The sequence below is a fragment of the Humulus lupulus genome, chromosome 7 (assembly GCF_963169125.1).
Source record: "Humulus lupulus chromosome 7, drHumLupu1.1, whole genome shotgun sequence".
In the NCBI taxonomy this organism is placed as follows: domain Eukaryota; kingdom Viridiplantae; phylum Streptophyta; class Magnoliopsida; order Rosales; family Cannabaceae; genus Humulus; species Humulus lupulus.
This window is the reverse complement of record NC_084799.1, coordinates 83,086,868-83,106,213: the sequence shown is the minus strand read 5'-3', so window position 1 is coordinate 83,106,213 and position 19,346 is coordinate 83,086,868.

Sequence of the window (19,346 nt, the reverse complement as noted above, 5' to 3'; positions counted from 1 at the left end):
GTATAAGCCTTAGAAGTTCCCCAAGTTTGAAGATTCAAGTTGCTCAATACAAAGGTTGTTTCTCTCTAACCATAATCTTGTATTTTGTCATTCTATTATGCTTTTCATTGTTAGTATTGATGATTAAATGTATCTAAATTCATCTTATCATCATTTAATCATTTAGTTCTTTATATTCAAGATTAACATTCATATCGTGAACATGTTTCTTTGGTCATCAAGAATTGCATTCATACTTTAAATTTGATTCTTGATCAACATCTAGGGTTTGGAATATTGCATTATTATCATTATTCATTGTTGATTTGCAAATAGTAAAGCCATATATTCACAACAATCAAAATATTTAATTCTAATTACTTTCATTTTTTGTGTTTTGCATAATCAACAATGAGGGAAATTGGTTCATCTCTACAACCTTTAAATCCTTGTTTCAAGATTTTGTTTATGTTAGACACATAACCATGAAAGATCAAAGAATGTTCTATTTGGAAATGCTCTACATGAATGTGGATATGGATTCAGAGTCTTGATCAACAAAGGATGAGACAAATCAATGGGATTACATGCTTAAGGAGATTGGTAACATCAAGTTCCTTATTTCTAAATGTGTAGATTTCAAGAATGTAAATGAAATATGTTTGCTGCCATATTTTGTGAGTTTGAGACCATTGTTTATATTAAGAGTACAATGGTGAATGTTAATAAACAATTCAAGGGTTATTGTTGTACTTGTTTTGTTTGTAAAGTTATTGATCATTATGTGATATATGGTAATTGTAAAGTTAACCATAATAAGATTAGGGTTAAGACAATTGATGTTGAGATCACTGCACTTTTAAATGAATTTAATTTGGTCATCTTAATTGATGATGAGATCTTTGTGACTTTGATTAAATTTAATGCATTTAATGAGGAATGCATTGTAACCCTAATTAAGAATAATGCATTCGATGGAAAATGTATGATAACCCTAAAGAGAATTGACATGATTCATGAATTGGCTGGGTTGGACTCCCCCGAGCCTTGATGGATGTGAACATAGGGGGATTATTGGATCCCCAAGGCCATGGGGCCAGGAATGGATGATGTAGGGAAGAGAGCGGGCACTTTGAATGCCCCGATCTGGGCGTCTTCCCAGCTGATGTACTCCTGTGCTCGATAAATGAAGTCGTCGAGACACCGGCATCCCCTTCGCTTGAGATCATCCAAAAGTGGGCACCCCGCGCGAATGCCAGCCTGCAATGCCATCAACTGCTGGCCATAATTGTAATGACCCAAATTTCCTAATAAGGCTTAGGGCCTTGATTAGGGGGCTAGGATGGCAAATTTTGGAATTATGTGATTATATGACATTTATGTGTATCATTATGTGATTCATATTATAATATGACTTGATATGCATGTTTAGGTGTATTAAATATGCATGTGGGCCCATTTATGTTTAATTGGGTAATTTTCATAATTTGGCCCGTTATGGGTATATTTGGCATATATGTGGTATGTGTGTGGTACTTCATTATTGTTTGGTTATGCTTGGGTTATTCAACACGAGATGATCCTAGGAGGAAAGCCAGTGGGAAAGTCACAACAGGATCTATACTTGACTCGGAGTGAGTCAAGGGATATTTTGGGTATCTAGCACATTAGCGGGATATTGGGTAATGGGAATAAATATTTGATGATAAATTGGGAGTTAGTGAGATCATGAGGGAATTCTGGGAATTTTTACTATTTTACCCCGACGGCATTTTCGGGACCCCGAGCATTAGGATTTGCTTGAGGTTACTTACGCTTGAAGTAACCTGTCAGAATTATAAAAGAATGTTCAGAACGTTCTCTCTCTCTCTCTCTCTCTCTTGTTCCCTTCTCGACACCCGTTCGCATTTTTCGAAGGAAACTAGTGTTTTAGGACTCAAATTCAAGCAAGGATTGAGGCATATCGATTCTAGGAAAGATTAGAAGCTTATTAGCTGGAGGATTTAGTTGGGGAACAACTTAATCGAAGGTAATCCAACTTTTAAGTTTTCGAGTTTTTAAGCTTTGGTTGGATTTTATGTTGTTATCCAAAAAATTAGCATTGATGACGTGGCAAGTGATCCCTGGACACGTGGCCGACGCCTGGAAGAACTCTGCTAGGGTATCTACCAGAGGACGCACTAGAAGCAGTAAACAACCCAGTCTTACCTGCGACCAGTCTGGTCGATGGTTCCGCATACAAAGTAACATTACCGTGAAGATCTTTGTAAATCCCGAATTTAACTCACACAATCTCCTGAGTATCCGATTATTCAGGAGAGAATATATGTAACAATCTTTTGTAATCCCCCTTGAGCCTATAAATAGAAAAAGATAGCTCAAGGAAGGGACTTTTGGCTTTTGAATTATTTGAGATTAGAGTAATTCTCCTTGGAATATTGTATTGTTCTTCAGAGGTTTGTGAAACTCATTGAATCCTTGTTCTTTGATCACTCCTTTGATTCTTATATCAATAACAGTCTAAGTGGACGTAGGTCATTACCAGATCCTGGGGCCGAACCACTATAAAACTATCGTGTTCTTATTACTTTTCGTCATTTGATTCTTCTTAACATATTCATTCACATCAAGCATATTCCGACTTCGTGTCAGTTGACCAAAATCTGGGTCAACATTCTAGTGCTTTCATTGAAAGATTGATTTATCATTGTTGAGAAAATCAATGGCGAAAACTGGAAGGAAAACTAGGCAGCGGCCGCTGCTGCACCATCAAATCCACCTCCTCCTCCCCCTGCAAGCGTGGCGGAGGATGAGCCACATCTGGACTTTGAGGAGGAAGAAATGGATGATGCAATGCTGAAGAGTACCCTGGGGGCGTTGCAGGAGGAGCTGGCTAGTCTGAAAGCCAGTCAAGAGACTGCTGCCGAAGTTGTGGCGTGGCAGCAGCAGGAGATTGAACGACAGCGCGCGGAATTAAGCGAAAGGAAGGCGGAGATGGACCGCCGCCAGAGCGAAGCCATGGCAGCCCTTGAGGCGGCCTTGCAACTGGCAAGGAATCAGGCCGCACTTGTTTCGCAGTCTGACCAACCTATCAATGGGCCACCACAGAGGGGTCCTAATCCAAGCCCATTAATCCAACCTTCGAGTCTGCAAAGGCCCGAGCAGCCTCAGGTGCCCCATGACGATGTCCCACTGGATCCTGAGGCGCAGCCACCATCCCAAGCTGGTCGCGGCAATCCCCTGCCACAAAGGCAGAATAGGGCCGAGCATCAGCCTCGTAGTCCTAGACGCCGTAGGGGCGATGAGCCAAACCTATCGAACAGAGGGCATTATCCCCCTGGTAACAGGAGGGACTCAGAGTTAGGCTCTGCGGTCCGGGGTCCCCCACGGCATGATAATGCACGGGGATACCACGACCAGCGCAGGCCGCCCTCTAACGTTCGGGATGTTTCAGCCAGGGACGGAAATCGAGGGAATAGTCAATCCCACCATAGCCAATCAAGGTTCAGAGATGGCCATGGATATAATGAGGCCGACTCAGGCAAGGGAAACGCTGGCCGAAGGAATGAAGAAAGAGGTAAAGGCAGGAGCTAGGTACCTCAAGATGACCAGCCCAATAGACGGGACGCTGGGGGGCAGCCCAAACAAAATAATGTCTTCAACCGAATCGGGGGTAGCGAGCAGTGGAGAAGAGACGAAGATTTGCGTGACGTACTCAACGATCGACGCGAGCGGCATGGCGAGAACGTTCCCCCAGCAACAGATGTCATAGTGATTCCTGTCGCTGTACAGGCCAAAATAGATGCCCTCAACCAAGCAGTGCAGCAGCTGGTCGGGGGAAGGACATCTTATATCGACCACGATAGGAGGAAAGGCACTCCTTTCGTACAAAGGATAGCTAATGCCGAAACTCCAAGCAAGTTCAAAATGCCTACACTTCCAAACTTTGACGGGTATGGGGACCCAGTGTCTTATGTCAATAAGTTTGAAATACAAATGGACATTCAGAAAGTGTCCGAAGACGCTCGGTGCAGGATCTTCCCTACAACACTTGCTGAAGCCGCGCAGGAATGGTTTTTTAAGTTCCCTCCCGCAAGCATAGTTTCCTGGGAAATGTTCGTAAGGGAGTTTTATGGACAGTTCTATACAGGTCGCGTGCATCCGACCGAAGCAAACCAGCTGGTTGAAATTCGCCAGCAGGATGGAGAATCAGTGAAGGAATACATCCAGTGCTTTATGCGAGCGGTGGCTGGAGCGAAAACGGTGGGGGACGAAGGAAAAATGATGGCCATAACGGCAGGGGTTAAACGTCGTTCTCCCCTCTGGAAAAGTCTCCAAAAGGAAGGAGTGAGAACTACCCAAGAATTTTTGGACCAGGTTGATCGCTACATCAAGCTCGAAGAAGCCATTGCTGACGATGGAAAGCCCTCAAGCAAAGATAAGAAGGCTTCCGAACCCACCAAAGCCACCAATGGTTCCAAACCTAATGGCAACGGCAATGGTAAGAATGGTGGAAAACGGCTGTATAACGAGCCTTCCACCTCCGACAATAAACGAGCCAAGGGTAATCGTTATGAACCTCGGTTCACTAACTACATTGCCCTCGTTGAGTCTTGGGGAGAGGTTTATCAGGCCACAAGTTCTAGTGTGCCTTATAAAAAACCTGGCCCCATTCGAAAGGATATTTCGAAAAGGGACACTACCAAGTTCTATCGTTATCATAACGACTACGGACATGACACCAACGAATGCAACCAGTTGAAAGACGAAATCGAGTTCCTTATTAGACAAGGACACTTGAGAAGATACGAACGGGCCTCGGGAAATTCCCAACGAGAAGCTCCGGGTAGCAACGAGCAGGCGCCCACGCACCAACGCTCGCCACCCTTACAGCCTGCCCCCGTGACTGGCACACTCTTAACCATCTGTGGAGGCCCGCACCTCGCGGGAAATAGCGAAAAGGCCAGGGAATGATATGCTCGGACTCTGCACCACGACCAGGACATCGAGATGATGATTGTGGAGGACCGTGCACCAAAAAAGGCTCGGTCAGAGGAAGGTGAGATAACCTTCTCTGATGGCGATGCCCAACACGTCCGCTTCCCACATTCCGATCCACTGGTCGTGGACATCCAGATGGCCAACATGATGGTGAAGAGAGTACTGGTCGATACAGGAAGTTCAGTGAATATCCTGTATAAATCAACACTGGAACGCATGAAATTGTCCGTTAAGGACTTGGAGCCCTACAACCAAACGATATACGGCTTCTCTGGAGAAGGACTCGCCCCCGCCGGATTGATCAAACTGCCAGTGACGATGGGTACAGCACCTGCAACAAGGACATTACTTGCCACTTTTGTAGTGGTCGATTGTCCTTCGGCGTACAATGCCGTTATTGGAAGGCCTATACTGGTTGATCTTCGGGCTGTCATCTCTATGTGGCACTTGGCCATGAAGTTCCCAATAGACGCGGGAGTAGGACGCGTGTTGGGAAACCAGAGGGAAGCCAGGGAGTGCTACAACGCCTCAATCACAAAGGCGAAGAATGGAACGCGAAAAGCACTACCTCTGATAGGTTGCAGATGGCAGTTGATACACAAGCCCAATCCGGTGATGAAGTCACCAAATAGGGTGTTGCCCAAAGTGAGGATAGAGACTTAGATCCTCGCTTTGGGGATTTTGAAGAAAATGTTGGACCCGTCGAGGACCTAGAGGAGGTCCAACTCGACAAAGAAGACCCGACCAGAGTTGTAAAGGTTGGGAAAAACTTAGAGCCTACCACGAAGCACGCACTGGTGGAATTTTTGCAAAAGAACCAGGAGGTTTTTGCCTGGTCGCATAAAGACATGGCAGGGATAGATCTTGCAGTTATCAGCCATGTCCTGAATATAGACAAGACCTTTTCACCCGTGCAACAAAAGAGAAGGCTGCTCGATAAGGATAGATCGAGAGCCTTAAAAGAGGAAGTTGAAAGGTTAAAGGAGAATGGGTTCATCAGGGTGGCATTTTATCCATCGTGGGTCTCCAATCCAGTGCTGGTTCCCAAGCCTAACGGCAAGTGGCGGACCTGCGTGGATTTTACAGATCTCAATAAAGCCTGCCCAAAAGACTGTTTCCCACTCCCAAGAATCGACCAACTGGTCGATGCAACTGCAGGGCACGAGATCCTCTCGTTCATGGATGCATATTCGGGCTACAACTAGATTAGCATGCACCCCCCTGACGAGGATCACACCAGCTTTCGGACCGATACGGGCTTATACTGTTACAAAGTAATGCCCTTCGGACTGAAAAACACAGGTGCGACTTACCAACGGCTAGTCAACCACATGTTTAAGGAGCTGATCGGAGTAAACATGGAGGTATACGTGGACGACATGCTGGTAAAGTCTAAGAAGGCAGAAGGACATGTAAGGGATTTACAGAAGTGCTTTGATGTATTGAACAAATACCAAATGAAGTTAAATCCCCTTAAATGTTCCTTCAGAGTTGGATCAGGGAAGTTTTTGGGGTTTATTGTAAATTCAAGAGGAATCGAGGCCAACCCCGACAAGATAAAAGCCCTGATCGATATGAAGTCGCCAGAAAAGATCAAAGATGTACAAAGTTTAACCGGGAGAATCGCAGCCCTAAGTAGATTTATTTCGAAATCAACAGACAAGTGCGTCCCTTTTTTCAATCTACTTAGGGGAAATAAGAAGTTTGAATGGACAATAGACTGCGAGCAAGCGTTCCAAGCCTTGAAAGCCCGTATGGCACAACCTCCCATCTTATCAAAGCCAATCGAAGGAGAAACTTTGTTTATTTACCTGGCGATTACTGAAGTCGCTGCTAGCGCGGTACTAGTACGAGAGGAAGAAGGCGTACAAAAAGCAGTCTACTATGTCAGCAAAAGACTAATCGGGGCAGAATTGAGATATCCACCAATCGAGAGGTTAGTATATTGCTTAATCCTGGCCTCTAGGAAGCTACACCCCTACTTTCAAGCCCATCCTATTACAGTTCTAACTGACCAGCCCCTTCGGCAAGTCCTCCAAAAACCAGAAGCGGCTGGACGATTATTAAAATAGGCAGTCGAACTGGGGCAGTTCGATATAACTTATTCACTGCGAGTAGCAGTCAAGGGACAAGTCTTGGCCGACCTTATTGCAGAGTTCATCGAACTCCCAGACAGCGAACAGTGCGAACAGCCTAAAGCGCCTGAGCCTCAAGACAGAGCTCCTTCGTGGAAGTTATTCACGGATGGGTCATCCAACGAATCCCACGCTGGAGCAGGAGTGATATTGATAACGCCGGAAGGGCATCAATTTCACTGCGCCATCAGGTTCAACTTCACCGCGTCAAATAATGAAGCGAAATACGAAGCACTCCTCGTTGGGTTGAGAATGGCGAAAGATATGAGCATAAAGACGCTTGATATCTACAGTGATTCACAACTGGTGGTGAATCAAATTCTAGGAGAATATCAAGCGCGAGGTTTAAAAATGGTGGCCTACTTAAATAAAACAAAATACCTGCTAGCCCAGTTCACGAAGTACACCCTCCAGCAAATTCCGCAAGATCATAATTCAAACGCAGATCCCTTAGCCAAACTCGCGAGCGCAAAGGATGCTGACACTTTGAATATTGTGCCAGTAGAAAGACTGAGTAAGCCAAGCATACAAGCGGTCGAATCCAATATGGAGATTTGGATGGGAGATACATGGATGGCACCTTATTTGGAGTATCTGATGAATGATACGCTACCAACAGATAGAAACAAAGCCAGAACTCTACAAAGGCGAGCTGCTAGGTACATACTGGTCGATGGTGTTATGTACGCAAGAGGATATTCCTTGCCACTACTCAGATGCGTTACACCAGAAAAAGCTAAGGAACTCATGAAAGAGGTGCATGAAGGCTTCTGTGGGGATCACGCTGGGGGGCAAAGTTTGGCAAAGAAGATTCTAAGGCAAGGCTACTTCTGGCCAACTATGAACGAGGATTCGATGGAGTTTGTACGAAGATGCGATAAATGTCAAAGATTCTCCAAGGTTCCACGAGCAGCTCCAAACGAATTAAAACAGATGAAAAGCCCGTGGCCTTTTGCAGCATGGGGGATAGATTTGATTGGATCCCTACCCACAGGGAAAGGCGGAGTAAGGCACGCAGTCGTAGCAGTCGATTACTTCACCAAATGGGCCAAAGCTGAACCGCTCGCTACCATCACGACCAAGAAAGTCCTTGACTTTGTTATCAAGAACATTGTCTGTCGATATGGTTTGCGTAGAAAGATAGTTTCAGACAACGGAACCCAATTCGAAAACGATTTATTCACCAATTTTTGCGAAAGACATGGAGTCATTAAAAGCTTTTCTTCAGTTGCACACCCCCAGGCGAATGGGCAGGTCGAAGCCTTGAATAAAACTCTTAAAGACACCCTGAAGAAGAGGCTTGAAGAAGCTAAGGGAGCGTGGCCAGAGCAACTGCCTGAAGTCCTCTGGTCGTATAGAACGTCTCACCGAACAGCAACAGGACATACCCCATTTTCCTTAGCCTATGGATATGAGGCAATGTTGCCTATCGAATTAGATCCCCCCTCACATCGACGCCTAACATACGACCAGGACCAGAACAACCAACTGATGATGGAATCCCTAGACTCGATTGACGAGATACGGGAGAAGGCCCAACTCCGAGTTGCTGCATACCAACAAAAAGTCGCCCGGTACTTTAACTCCAAAGTTAAAGAAAGAAAATTCAACGTCGGAGACTTGGTGCTACGACGAGTTTTCTTAAATACCTGCGACCCTACTGTTGGAGTGCTCAGACCTAATTGGGAAGGACCTTACCAAATTGAAGAAGTCCTTCATCCGGGCACCTACAAACTTGCACGCTTAAACGGAGATCTCGTTCCACGTTATTGGAATGGAGAACACCTGCGCAAGTATTATCAGTGAACAGTCCTTTTTAAAGGACTGGCTTGTATTAATTCTTTCTTTTTACAAGTTTAGCAAAGAGGGTTAGCCACACTATATGGCTAATCGCTTGTATATGTAAGATTCTATTTCAGAATCACTCGTAAAGACATGTTTAGTCCATTTTTAATACGAGATTATAAGGGACTGTGCGCAACCAGTCATTCTTGCCAACCTTTGTGAATTTATATTTACAAGTATTTGTTCATTACATGTGTTGTTTTGCTGTACTACAAGTATTATTTTTTCACACGAACAGGAATGTTCGAACAGGTCATGGTCAAGGCAAGTGACCAAGGTCCTAAAGATCCTCGATCACTTGGGGGGCATATAAGGCACACCGATAGCAAAGCATACCATGAGGTATGTAAACACATGAACAAAATGAGTGAAAGCATGCTAAGGTACTTAGAGTATTTTTCAAAATTTATATTTTGTTAAATCATGCCAAAGTACTATGATAAGTTCGGTCATACGAACAAATGTTATAATAAATGAAAATGTTATAGCATCATGATGTAATCTCTTACACCGCAAGCATCACTGCTTGGATGTAACTGTTCAAGTAAAAGAAAAGGTTTGCTGCCCATGCAGCAAATTCAAAAAAGGAATTGTCTTTACATCACGACCCGTGGGTCGTATAATCAAAAGAAGGAAAAAATATTAAAAAAGCTCAAGAGGCATTGGGAGCAGGAGGGTCTTTATCAGCATTCTGGTTGGCAGCATCCTCAGGAACTCCTTCTTCCTCTACGGCAACAATGCTTGGGGAAGCAGGGACCCTGGCTCTTGCCTCCTCTTCAGCCAGTTGAGCAGTGCAGCGAGCCAGCTCAGCAGTCCTGACATCTTCTAAAAGATAGCTGAAGTCGGCACCCTGATTGTGTTTCCAGAAATTGTAAAAACACCGGAGCGTCGTCCTCTTATATCTTTCCAGATTCTTGGAGTTGTCAAGCTCCAGCTGCTTTACTTTGCCCTCAAGAGTAGCAATGGCCTCGTCTTTGGACTTATGCTCCTCTTCCAATCTCTTGACTTCCCGATACTGGGTGCGGCTGGCATCTTGATACTCCTCCCTCTGCTTTATTATAGCTGCCTTCATAGCTTCAGCCTCTAATAGCTTTGTCACCACGGCATCCCTCTGCTGAGCCAGCGCCTCCAACTCCTTTGCGTGCCTGGCCTCTGCAGTCGAAAGTTCCTCGGCTGCCTTCACCTGGTGCCTCTCGATGGCCTTTGCCCAAGCCTGTTCAAGGGTGGCTTGGGTGCGAGTACGTGCAGCAGTTGCAGACAGCAAGGCCTGAGGACAGAAGATAAAGTTAGAACCTATTACAAAGAATAAAAGACTAAGGCCTAAGAGATAAAGATGCACTTACGCTGGCTATTTCGTTCAGAGTCCTGTTCAGGATTTGGTCGACTGCCATACTCTCTGCCTCGACTAGTGCATTTTTGACGCGGTCGTTCTTCGCGATGTGCGCGAGGCGGTCTTTAGCTGCTCGTAAGGCATGGCTCGAGAGTTTGGCCCCAAGAGCTTCTTCCCGCTTGTCTTGTTCCCTGGTGGGCGCAGCCGGAGGGTTCAGCGGGGGGGGGGGGGGGGGGGGAGGAGTCTGCTTCTCAGCAGGAGCCGGAGGATGAGTAGAAGTTTGCCCAGTTGGCACGTCCTTGGGAGCGTCTTCTGTTCGACTCTTCTTGGCCGGTCTCTGGCTTGTTTCGCCGGCCTGTCTCCTTGATGACTTTTTCCAGAGCTGAGGAACTTCCTCTTCCTCCTCAGCATTGTATAAGTCGAAGACGTTGGGAGTGGCCATATCTGCATACAAGTAAAAACATACAAAGAGTAAGATAAAGGCAGATGAAACTCTTTATTCAACTGAAAAGAAGGTCACAAAGTTAGTACCCGAGCTACAACTACTGGTCGCTATACTATTGACTCTATTAGTCATACACTCACTATCTGGCATGAAGAAGTTTGGCCCTAGATTTGGAGTATATGTAAAGTTTCCCTCCACGTCAAACAAATGACAGGGAATTGGCAAGTTATTTCAAAGCAAGATAACTTTACCATTTTCATCAGAGGATTCCCCCAGGTCCACAACTGGCTCTTTGGCCTTTTGTTTCCCCTTGCCTTAGGGAGCAGAAGGCCTTTCTGCGGAAGGATTGCCCGTGGGCTCCCTGATTGTAACCCCCGTCGGCCTCCTTCGAGGAGGGGATGCGGGAGGTTGCTGCTCGGGAACCCCCTCGGCAGTGGCATCAGCTACCACAGACCCTCTTGTTTCATGGCAAGGAGCCAGGAGGCCAGACAGCCTCAGGTTTTCATCAGTAACCAGGGACTTGACGCTTTTTTCTGCGTCTGTCATCCTGGCCAGTCTATTGGACCTCAACACCATGTCTGGTGTTGGGGTCGGACATAACCATGGGCCTGAAAGACAAAGTACAGTTTGAGAAAAATGAAAGGCAACTCCTTGGTTAAAAGTATCGACCAGTCAAAAATGGCACTTACCTCCTCGGGTGAAGGCCAGGTTGTTGCTGGTTATGTCCGAAGTAAGGAAGTACTCCTTACTGTACTGCCCCACGTTAGAAATGTGCGTAGTGTCACTCAGGAACGTCCAGTCTGTCTCATGGTGACAGAGGTGGAAGAAACCCGTCCCATATTGTTGCGGGTTGGATTTAAGGTCGAAAAGATAATTGACCTCTTGGGGAGTAGGTTCTGGCCATTTTTTAAGTTTGTACAGGATATAGAGTGCGGCCAGCATTCTATATCTGTTTGGAGTAATTTGCAAGGGGGCGACATCGAAATAATTAGCCACCCCCTGGTAAAAAGGATGTAGAGGGAGGAAAGCCCCCGCCTCTATGTGATACCGAGACCAGGCACTGTATATACCTCCGGGGAGGTTAGCCCTTTGGTCTGCAGAACGAATTTTGATGGAAACCCCTGTGAGGGGTTACTTCCTGAAGTAGTTAGCAACCATCCGAAGGGTCACTACGTTGGTCAGGGAAATATACCACTCGACATCAGGCAGATTCTGATGGCGGGGGCGGGCTCTAATTTGGATGTTAGGGTCAGGAACAGGAGTGTCTCGACCACTGGTCGAGGGAACCCTAGCCTGCGAATCAGGCTGGGCAGGAAGGTTTGGACTATCGTCAGATTCAGGTCTTTTCTTGCCTACGGATTTGGAACGGGCCATTTGAGGAGGAGAAGGACGAGGTCTGGTAGAGGATCGTGAGAAGGGAATCTCGTGGACTCGGTCAGCCGGTTGTTCTTCGACTTCGAGCAACTGGGCGAGAAGATCGTCGTCGATGGGCTGTTCACCTCCCCACAAATCTGGCATCAATGTCTACAAACAGAAGAATGGGGATGTGAGGATAAATAATTTTTAAAGGCTTTTCAGAATAACGCTGGTCGAGTATAAAAGCCAAGCTTTTATACAACAGCATTCTAACAAAAACCTAAATTTTCCGCACGAACAGTTTGAAAGACGGATCAAAGGGTGAAAGTAAAAAGTTTTTCAAGAAAGCTTTTTCAACTCCCCATAGGGCGGGAAAAACCTATTTTCCAACTAGCCTAAAAATTGAATTTTTACTTCGATTTTACGTCCTAAAAGTATGATCCTGACTATTAAACTAACTCGTAACCCTTTTTTGCCTACAAAACATTCTACTCACAAGCGTCTCAAACCAGAAGCAGATGAACTCAAACAGTTAACATATAGAAGCATGCATCGTGAAAATTTGAAGCATAAGAATTCGAAAACTTACCAAGAAAATGATCGTGGAGATGGAAAAAGGGTCTTCGGAGATCAAGGAACTCTCGGACTGAGTCTTGAAAATACAGAAGAAACGGTCTCTGTAGACGATTAAAGCTCTAGTTTTTAGGGTTTCTTGAGAAGGTAATGGCGTGCGTAAAAAGAAAAAGAAGATTTCGGAGGTATTATATAAGTTTGTCTGTGGCATTAAAAAGGTGTAATCATCAGTTTCCCTTTTTCGAAGTATGGGGAAGCGGAATGGCCGTCGAATTATTACTGGGGAACCGAAAAGTCATGATTAGACAGGAGTAGGTTGCTTTCTCCAAGAACACACGAAGGGTTCTGACAAATAAGGCGGGGTTACCGAAGAGTCATTCGCTCAAAAGTTTATTTATTCCTCGTGATAAATAAACTTGGGGGGCAAATGTTATCCAAAAAATTAGCATTGATGACGTGGCAAGTGATCCCTGGACACGTGGCCGACGCCTGGAAGAACTCTGCTAGGGTATCTACCAGAGGACGCACTAGAAGCAGTAAACAACCCAGTCTTACCTGCGACCAGTCTGGTCGATGGTTCCGCATACAAAGTAACATTACCGTGAAGATCTTTGTAAATCCTGAATTTAACTCACACAATCTCCTGAGTATCCGATTATTCAGGAGAGAATATCTGTAACAATCTTTTGTAATTCCCCTTGAGCCTATAAATAGAAAAAGATAGCTCAAGGAAGGGACTTTTGGCTTTTGAATTATTTGAGATTAGAGTAATTCTCCTTGGAATATTGTATTGTTCTTCAAAGGTTTGTGAAACTCATTGAACCCTTGTTCTTTGATCACTCCTTTGATTCTTATATCAATAACAGTCTAAGTGGACGTAGGTCATTACCAGATCCTGGGGCCGAACCACTATAAAACTATCGTGTTCTTATTACTTTTCGTCATTTGATTCTTCTTAACATATTCATTCACATCAAGCATATTCCGACTCCGTGTCAGTTGACCAAAATCTGGGTCAACATATGTTTTGATGAGTTTTTGGATAGTTTGAGACTTGAGTTTTAACGGTTTTGGATAATTGGAATGTTTGGGAAGTTTGATTTTGGGATTTGGATATGTTTGGATAGATTTTTGGAAGTTTTGAAATGGGAGAAAACGCAGGTTATGGCTGGGTTCATCGTCGGACCGTGGCCCTGTTCTTGGGCGTCGTGGCCCAGGGTTGACTTGGCTGATGGGCAGTTAGGGTAGCATCACAAGGTAGGCGCAGCGCGGTGCTAAGCACAGGCAAAGAAGGGCTCGACCTTTGTTTGGAGGCAGGCCGCGGCTCAAAGCTAGGGGAGGGCCGCAGTGCTTAAGGGAAATTTTGGACATATTTGGTTTTTAGTCGTGGGAACTTAACTCTAAGGACTCGGGATTGATCCTACTACCTAATTAAGTAGGATTCGACGTTCCAGAGGCTAGGTTTTGGTTCGGAAGTATTTATTTACTCATTTTTATGATGTTTTATATTATGGTTATGGCTAGGTTATCGCTAGTGGCTTGGAAACAAGATCGTGCTTGAGGGTCGTTTATTGGTAACTTGTGCTTGGACCAAAAGTAAGAAAATCGCACCCCAGTATATGATGCATGTGATGCATGCAATATATATGATTATTGCATGGCATGAAGGTGAAATATGGAATTTTCTAGAGCTTGAGTATCTGTAATTGTGCATGATTATAATTATGCTTGTGATTATTGATTAATCATGTTGAATGCCTTATATCTGGATATTCAACATATGATATATGTTTGTTTGCATTACCTCATTGAGGAAGCACTGACTTATTAGTCAGGGAACGAAAATGGTGTCAGTATTAATTGTGAAGCTGTGACTTATCAGTCAAGATCGTCAGTATTACTGAGCACTGGTCGTATGGTATTGACTTATGAGTTAAGAACGATATTAGCATGTTTAAGGCAAGCTTAAATGATTAGATCTAATTAACTTGAGCATCAAGTGCTTGACTGACCTATAGATCGAAGGAAACTAAAGCGCTTGTCTAGTCTAAAGGCTAGTTACTTAGAGCCAGGGCTATAAGCTCAGGTGACTGAAATGTCGCATGGCTAGGAGGGCGCGAGACCCCAGAGATAGACTTATTAGTCATCTATACAGAGATAGACTTATTAGTCATCTATACAGAGATAGACTTATCAGTCATCTATCTTAGAGAGAGAGAATTATTAGTCATCTACTTAGAGCGCAGGACTCCACAATCAATGATTTGTACATGGCTGCATGCATGAATAGTATTATTACTGCTAGGAATGCTTATTATGATTTGGTGACATGTTATTATCTGCTTATAAGCATGTGTTTGAGTTTTCTTGTTAAGCCTCAACTCACGGGCGCTATGTGGTGTAGGTAACGGCAAAAGAAAGTTGGACCATCCTTGAGTTGGAGAGCTTAGTTGACGATGTGTACATATGCAACTGCTCGACCAGCACGACCAAGGGTTTAAAAAGGAACTAGGGTTAAACCTTATTTTTTTGCTTAGGTCGGCTTGTTGTAAATCTTTTATTGTAATTAACATTTAAAATATATTTTGGGATCCTAATGTATACAGTAAACGTTTTAGTAAAACGCTGTATCTTTAACCAAATTTTTTGACCCTAAACCGTTAATCACATTTAGTTACATGATTACGACCAAGTGACTCGGTTAGAAAGTTTAGCACTATTTAAAATGCACAACGTAATGGTCCCTGGGTAGTAGTGTGTTACAACATTGTATCAGAGCGAGCCAAGGTTAAGGGTTCCCGTAGACAAGCTGGGCATGCATGCCCATCACTAAAGACAAGCTTCACTTAGGGTATGGTAACTATTTATGTGGTTATGTGCTTAACTGCTTAAATAAAATGTAAATGTTTTATCTGCATATTGTATTAGGGAGCATGAGATTCTGATGGAGCCTGGCTCTTGATTATTGATATGATTATATGATTACCTGCTCATTGAATATATAAATGTGTTAGTTGCATGCTGGAGTTGGAGGCATGGTATGTATGTTGGAAGAGCAGGGATTATGATTGATGTATGAATGCCATGGGCATGTTTTTAGCACTGTAGTGGTTTGTGAATGTAGTGTGGTAAGATTAATCCCGTGGGGAAGACTTTTGATATGCTCATCATGTTTAATGGGTCAAGTTATTGACTGCAAATACAATCAGAGGGTATGTACCCAAGGCAAATAATGAGACCTAGTGGTGGTTATACTGAGGCTGGGAATTACAGCCAGGCTTTGAGTTCTTCCCCTGCCCCTCACAATTTCCAGCAGGTGTTTACAGATATGCAATTAAGATTGCAGAGGCAAGAGGAAGAGGTTAGGTGTTTGAAACAATAGCAGGTTTTGTCAGGGAACACTTCTATCTTTGCTATGCCAAGAGTGGCACCAGTATTGGCTTAACCTAGAGTTGAGAACAGGTGGGAATTTCTTTGTGGAAGATTCCAGGAATATTACCCTCCAGTCTTTGAGGGAGGCCTAGATCAATCCAGAGCTGAGCAATGGATGGGCATGATCAGTTCCATTCTCGACAGTATGGGGGTGGTAGGTCACGATAGGGTGATCTGTGCTACATTTGTATTGCGAGATGATGTCCGAACATGGTGGGAAGTAGTATCCCAGATATGAGATACAACTATGATGGACTAGAAAGAATTTAGGCAGCTGTTTAATGGAAGATATAACTGTGATGCAGTCAAGATTGCTAAAATGAATGAGTTTATGAACCTGGTTCAAGGAAATACCATAGTAACTGAGTATGTTAGTAGATTCGATGGGTTGGCCAAGTTTGCTTTTGATATGGTACCCACGGATGTGGCTCGGAAGGAAAGGTTTATTTAGGGATTGAATGCCAAAATAGCTCAGGGCGTTAGAGTCGTCCCAGTGCATGAAATCTCTACCTTCGCTCAGATGGTGGGAAGGCTCTTGCTGATGAGAGCACAGGAAATGAAATTGAGAAGGAGAGTGCCGGAGAGTGCAAATTTCAAGTAGTGACACCTCCGTTTATTGGATTGAGCAAGAACAAGAATTAGAGACTTTACCCAAAATGCACTCTGTGCAAGAGGCATCATCTGAAGGAATGCCGAGCAAAGACATGTTTCGTTTGTGGAATGGTTGGGCATCTCAAGAAGGATTTCCCAAGGTGAAGGAAGGATGAGAAAAAGGGGGTGGAAAGCTCGACTCCAACTCGAGTGTTCGCTCCAATGCATTCAGAGATTGAGACTGAGACTGACTAGTGTGTTGACTAGTGTTGGTGCCATGTTGTTCCTTGCTTGTTGCATCTAGATAGGTATAAACATGATATGCAGATTACATGGTTATGTTGTGATGGGAATGTGATACTCTATTGGTAATTTTAAAAGATGGGTTAGGTTAATGTGAGAAGGGATTCATCAGTTAACTTGATGGAGTTGGTTATGACTGACTTCGATATGATCCTGGATATGGATTGGCTAGCCAAGTATGGGGTAATGATGGGTTGCAAGGAAAGGATCGTAACTCTTGGGTTTGAGGGTAAGAAACCCTTGTATTTGTTGGCACTGTGCATATGACATTTGTATTTAGAGCTAGAGACCTATTGTAGGAGGATGCGTAGGACCCTTAGCTAGTGTGGTGGATACCACTTAGGTCGTGCCAATGAGACTAGGACAGACTGAATTAGTCCGTGAGTTTCTGGATGTATCTCCAGGGGATTTGTCAGGATTACGTTTACACAAAGAGATAAAATGGTGATTAGATTGGTGCTAGAGACAGAATCAGGTCTAGGGTACTATATTGTATGGCTTTAGTAGAATTGTATGAACTAAAGGTTCAATGTTTGAGTAAGAAGATATTCTTCAAGGTAGATCTTCAACATGGTTATTACTAGCTGAAGATCAGGGAGAAAGGATAAGCAGAAGAATCATTTTTATATTAGTTATGGGCACTGGGAGTGCTGAGTTATGTTATGTGGATTTGACTAATGCTGAGTTATTTTGATGGATTAGATGAACAGGGTATTCAGAGATTATCTGAATTGGATTTGTGATCATCTTGATCGATGGTATTATGATATACTCTTAGTTGGACATTGACCAAGGCCAAGGAACCCCTTAGGGGTCAGGAGTTTCCTTGGATGAGTAAGATATTATATGAATTTTGTGAAGGAATTCTCGAGGGTTGTTATCTCATTGACAAGAAAAGGTGATTGCCCATGCATCATGTTATTTGAAGGATATGACTAGAACTAGCGTAGAGTTACTGGTGGACCAGGTGGTCAACATTACATTTGAGTTTACTCTTGTAGAGAGGATCAAAGGAAAATAGTTAAGTGAACCACAGATGGGGAAAATTGAGGGCAATGTCTTAGCTGGATTTGCTAAGGATTATGCAGTGCCAGGTATGAGTTTATTGAGGTATAGGGATTGGGCTTGGGATCTGGTTGACACTGAGATTAAATGGGAGATTCTGGATGAATCTTATACTACCCTCTTATTCTCTTCATCCAGTCATCATGAAGATGTACTAGAATTAGAAAGCTTTATAGTGATGGCCTAGGATGGAGAGGGATGTAATAGAATATGTGGCAAAGTTTTTAACCTGTTAGCAGGTCAAGGCAGAGTATCAGAAACCAGTAAGGTCATTATAGCCTTTGTGTATTCCATAATAGAAGTAAGGAAACATCACGATAAGTTTCGCGGTGGAACTGCCCAGGATAGTGGGCCCGTGTAATTTGGATTGGGTCATCATGGACCAGTATTTAAGTCATCTCACTTCTGTCAGTAAGGACAAGTATTACAATTGATCAGTATATGGAGCTCTATGTGAGAGAGGTAGTACGCCTTCATGGAATTCGAGGCCTATCTTATTAGATGAAGACCCTATTTTTACTTCCAAGTCTTGGGAAGGTTGCAGAAGGTGATGGGTATGCAGTTGGAATTTAGTACAGTTGATTACCCTCAAACTGATGGTAAATCAGAGAGAGAGTTATCCAGTTATTGGAGGGGCACCTTATGAGATGTTGTATAGTAGGGAATGTATATCGCCCATTCACTGAGATGAGATGGGTGATATGTTATATTTGGATCATGAGGTAGTTCAGGGGACCATTGAGGCTATTGAAAAGATTAGAGCTCGGATGCTCACTTCTCAGAGTAAATGGGGAAGTTATGTTGATTTGAAATGTACAAACATGGAATTCCAAGTGGAAGATTGTATCTTCCTTAGAATATCACCATGGAAAGGGGTGAGGAAATAAGGGCAGGTTGAGCCCTAGATTAATAGGACCGTTTGCAATCCTGGATAGGATTAGTTAGGTTCCCTTTGCATTGGCCTTAGTTTTGGCACTGTCGGTCGTATATAGTGTATTTCATATTTCCATGTTGAGGAACATGTGTTAGATGAGACGCATGTGTTGAGTTATGAGAATTTGGAATTGGAGGCAAGTTATCCTATAAAGGGTAGCCAGCTCAGATATGAGATAAAAAGAACAAGGTTCTGAGGAACAAAGTTGTACCTTGAGTTAAGGTATGAAACAGAAACAGTAAGGTCAAGGGAGCGACCTAGGAACTCGAATCAGTTATGCGGGATTGATGTTCCAGGCTATTCAGATTAAATTTCGAGGATGAAATTTCTGTAAGGATGGGATAGTTGTAACGACCC